Here is a 5573-nt window from a genome sequence, read left to right on the forward strand (position 1 = left end):
ATTTCTAGTCTTTCTATGAACTCCAGAGGTGCCCGGGCATTTATGTTTTGCCGATCAAATACAGGCAAGCGAGATACCACTTTATCATACTCTCTTATGAACATTGCAATCCTGCTTATATACATGATTCATGATGCTTTTTATTAATTGTTGGTATCTCTTCATGATTGACATAGCTGTTAGATGATCTTATTTGCATGTACCTTATTATGAACTGCTGAAGTCGTATTAGCCATATCATGAGAATATATACATCATATGAGCAAATGTGTTCGTGAAAGTTCTTTTATCGCTCAGTTGTTAACTGAATTGCTTGAGGACAAGCAATAAGCTAAGCTTGGGGGAGTTGATACGTCCAAAACGTATCTACTTTCCCGAACACTTTTGCTGTTGTTTTGCCTCTAATTTGTGTATTTTGGATGCAACTAACATGGACTAACGCTGTTTTCAGCAGAACTGTTCTGGTGTCTCGTTTTTGTGCAGAAATCCAACTTTCAGGAAAAACCTCGGGATTTTGACAAATCAAGTGGAGGCCCGAGGGCCCCACACCATAAGGCGGCGCGGCCTAGGGGGGGCCCGCGCGGCCCTATGGTGTGGCCCCCTCGGCCGGCCTCCGACGCCCTCCTTCGGACTACTTATTGGCCTCGACCTAAAAACGCACGGGGAGAAGTCGAAGTCGCCAGAAACCCTCCAGAACGCCGCCACATCGTGAAACTCCGCCTCGGGAGCCAGAAGTCTCCGTTCTGGCACTCCGCCGGGATGGGGAATTGGAGGAGATCATCGCCGCCATCACCGCCAACGCCTCTCCATCAACCAGCCTTGTTTCCCCCATCCATGTGTGAGTAATTCCCCCGCTGTAGGCCGAAGGGGATGGTAGGGATTGGATGAGATTGGTCATGTAATAGCATAAGATTGTTAGGGCATAGTGCCTAGTATCCGTAGATGTTACTTTTATGATATTGTTGCAACTTGTTATGCTTAATGCTTGTCACTAGGGCCCGAGTGCCATGATCTCAGATCTGAACATGTTATTGATTCATGAAGATATTCATTGTTTATGGTCTTACCTGCAAGTTGTATACACATGTCGTTGTCCGGAACCAATGGCCCCGAAGTGACAGAAATTGGGACAACCGGAGGGGATGGTAGTGATGTGAGGATCACATGTGTTCACGGAGTGTTAATTCTTTGCTCCGGTACTCTATTAAAAGGAGTACCTTAATATCCAGTAGTTTCCCTTGAGGCCCGGCTGCCACCGGCCGGTAGGACAAAAGATGTTGTGCAAGTTTCTCATTGCGAGCACGTACGACTATAATTGGAACACATGCCTATTGATTGATTAGTACTTGGATACCGTTTTATTATTATCCGCAAATGCCCCGCTATGATTGTTACATGAGTTTCTCTCATCCATGCAACGCCCGTTATCCGTCCCCGTGCCTACAGTATTTTAATCCTGCTCGTTTACTAAAATCACTACTGCTGTCTTTGTTACTCTTCTCGCTGTTATTTTACTATCGCTATCGCTATAAAACCGTTACTACCGATAAACTCTTGCGAGCAAGTCTGTTTCCAGGTGCAGCTGAATTGACAACTCCGCTGTTAAGGCTTTCAAGTATTCTTTGTCTCCCCTTGTGTCGAATCAATAAATTGGGTTTTACTTCCCGCGAAGACTGTTGTGATCCCCTATACTTGTGGGTCATCAAGACTATTTTCTGGCGCCGTTGCCGGGGAGCATAGCTTTATTTGGAAGTTCACTTGGATTGATATTGTTCGCTGCAAATTCTCCATCATGGGTAAACCTCGCGATACTAAGGTCGCCATATTACCATCCACTACAAGAAAAGGTACAACTCGAGTACCTCCGTTGCTCTTGATTCACCATCCGTGATAAGTAAACTTGTTTCACCACCACAAGCTTCAAATGCTGGTACTTCTGCTGAATCCGAAAGTTCCTCTTATAATATTGATGATGCTTCGCTGTGCTTGATGATAGTGGTTCATTGGGAACTTTTCTAGATGCTACAATTGCTAGGTCTAGACAAATTGAAAATACTGAAACTCCCGATGTTACTACACCTATTAATTCACCCGAACTTGAATACTCTAGTGATGATCTTGATGAAGATTATGTGGAACTTGATGATGATTTTATTGAAAAATGCAATGCTACTACCGATGCAAGAAAAATTAAAAAGTTGCTTGCGTAACATGTCGTTAGATATAAACTGTCTCCTGATCCTAAATTTGCTACATCTCCTATAAACATTAAGGATAAAGATTATGATTTTTCTCTTGATCTATCTCATATAGCTATTGTTGAGAAAACACCTTTTTGTGGTACTGAAAAAGAAAGTGCTGTTGAACACATGATTGAGTTATCTACCCTGAGTAGCTTGTTTTCTGATGATGTTAAGAAGCGTACTTACTTTGTTGCTAAAATCTTTCCATTCTCATTAAAGGATGACGCTAAAATTTGGTATAATAGTTTGCCACCTAATTCTATTAAAAGTCCAAAAAAATTGCTTGATGTCTTCTTCCGTAAATACTTTCCTACTAGTGCTCAACATATTGCTTTGCAGAGAATTTATAATTTTGATCAGGGAGGTGGAGAGAAATTGCCTGAGGCTTGGGCGAGATTTTGCTCTCTTATTAGAGCTCTGCCTGACCATGATTTGGAAAAGCATGATTTACTTGATATATTTTATAGTGGACTAACCATTGAGTCTAGGGCATACCTGGATAGTTGTACTGTCTCCTATGATGAGGAGGGAGTAGTTCTCCCTCGAGGCTAAGGGCTGTACCGGTAGCTATGTGGTTCATCTCTCTCTCCCATGTGATCTTTATGTGATCATGAGCTTTGTGATCTAGTTGAATATCATATATGTGCTACTCTAGTGATGTTATTAAAGTAGTCTATTCCTCCTTCATGATGTAATGGTGACAGTGTGTGCATCATGTAGTACTTGGCGTAGGTTATGATTGTAATCTCTTGTGGATTATGAAGTTAACTATTACTATGATAGTTTTGATGTGATCTATTCCCCCTTTCATAGTGTAATGGTGACAGTGTGTGCGCTATGTTAGTTCTCGGTCTAAATTGCAATGATCTATTATGCACTCTAAGGTTATTTAAATATGAACATCGAATGTTGTGGAGCTTGTTAACTCCGGCATTGAGGTGCTCTTGTAGCCCTACACAATGAATGGTGTTTGTCATCCAATAAGAGAGTGTAGAGAAAGTAGTATTTGTTTATTCAGATATGTGATCAATGTTGAGAGTGTCCACTAGTGAAAGTATGATCCCTAGGCCTTGTTTCCGAATAAGTTACACCAAAGAGAATTGCTTCCCACACCAGCAAGCTATTTTCTGGCATCGCTTGTTTACTGTTTTACTGCATCTTTACTTCCTGCAATATTACCACCATCTATACCACCTGTGTTTTACTGTCTCTTCGCCGAACTAGTGCACCTATACATCTGACAAGTGTATTAGGTGTGTTGGGGACACAAGAGACTTCTTGTATCGTGATTGCAGGGTTGCTTGAGAGGGATATCTTTGACCTCTTCCTCCCTGAGTTCGATAAACCTTGGGTGATCCACTTAAGGGAAAACTTGTCGCTGTTCTACAAACCTCTGCTCTTGGAGGCCCAACACTGTCTACAGGAAAAGAAGCGTGAGTAGACATCAAGCTATTTTTCTGGCGCCGTTGCCGGGGAGGAAAGGTAAAAGGCACTCATACTCCGGTCCCAGGTAACTAAGTTATTTTCTGGTGCCGTTGTGAGTGCTCGAAGCTATTTCCTTTAGATCCTGCAATTGCATCTTTTTGTTTCTTGTTCACTAGTTAGGCATAATGGAAAATAACAGTGAGCTTTTTATTCTATTTCCTGAGTTAAGACATGGATTGTTTGCTGCGAAAATTAAAAAACCTATGGAATCTTATTTGCATGCTAGTAGCAATGATATTAGTATGAACGCTTTGAACACCATTGTTGCTAATGATATGGAAAATTCTAAGCTTGGGGAAGCTGGTTTTGATGAGCATGATATTTTTAGTCCCCCAAGCATTGAGGAGAAAATTTTCTTTGATGATACTTTGCCTCCTATTTATGATGATTATAATGATAGTGGTATTTTGGTGCCGCCTACTATGGAGAGTAAATTTTATTATGATTATACTATGCCTCCTACACTTGACGAGAATAATAATGATAGCTACTTTGTTGAATTTTCTCCCACTACAACTAATAAAATTGATTATCCTTTTGTGGAGAGTAATGATACTTTTATGCATGTGAATAAGAATGCTTTATGTGATACTTATATTGTTGAGTTTGTTCATGATGCCACTGAAAGTTATTATGAGAGAGGGAAACATGGTTATATGCATCTTAATAATATTAAGTTTCGCCTCTTTATGTTGAAAATCTTGAAGTTACACTTGTTTTATCTTTCTATGCTTGTTGCATTATGCTTCATGAATTTATTTATTTACAAGATTCCTTTTCATAGGAAGTGGGTTAGGCTTAAATTTGTTTCATACTTGCTTTTTGATGCTCTCTTTTTGCTTCAACTCTCATCCTTATGTGAGCATCATTAAAATCACTGAGCCCATCTTAATGGCTATAAAGAAAGCACTTCTTGGGAGATAACCCATGTTTTTATTTTGCTACTGTTTTGTTGTGTCTTGGAAGTTGTTACTACTGTAGCAACCTCTCCTTATCTTATTTTATTGCATTGTTGTGCCAAGTAAAGTCTTTGATAGCAAGGTTCATACTAGATTTGGATTACTGCGCAGAAACAGATTTCTTGCTGTCACGAATTTGGGCAGGGTTCTCTGTAGGTATCTCAGAAAAATCTGCCAATTTACGTGCGTGATCCTCAGATATGTACGCAACTTTCATTCAATTTGAGCATTTTCATCTGAGCAAGTTCAGTGCCCCAGAAAAATTCGTCTTTACGGATTGTTCTGTTTTGACAGATTCTGCCTTTTATTTCGCATTGCCTCTTTTGCTGTGTTGGATGGATTTCTTTGTTCCATTGACTTCCAGTAGCTTTGGGCAATGTCCAGAAGTGTTAAGAATGATTGTGTCACCTTTGAATATATGAATTTTTAATTATGCACTAACCCTCTAATGAGTTTGTTTCGAGTTTGGTGTGGAGGAAGTTTTCAAGGGTCAAGAGAGGAGGATGATACAATATGATCAAGAAGAGTGAAAAGTCTAAGCTTGGGGATGCCCCGTGGTTCATCCCCGCATATTTCAAGAAGACTCAAGCGTCTAAGCTTGGGGATGCCCGATACGCGTAAAGCACACGTCCGTTGGGAACCCCAAGTGGAAGGTATGATGCGTATAGAAGCAAGTTTCCCTCGCAAGAAACCAAGGTTTATCGAACCGAGTAGGGAGCCAAGAAGAACGTTGAAGGTTGATGGCGGCGAAGTGTAGTGCGGCGCAACACCGGGGATTCCGGCGCCAACGTGGAACCTGCACAACACAATCAAAGTACTTTGCCCCAACGTAACGAGTGAGGTTGTCAATCTCACCGGCTTGCTGAAAACAAAGGATTAAATGTAT

Source organism: Lolium rigidum, chromosome 5, assembly GCF_022539505.1.
Source record: "Lolium rigidum isolate FL_2022 chromosome 5, APGP_CSIRO_Lrig_0.1, whole genome shotgun sequence".
Taxonomy (NCBI): domain Eukaryota; kingdom Viridiplantae; phylum Streptophyta; class Magnoliopsida; order Poales; family Poaceae; genus Lolium; species Lolium rigidum.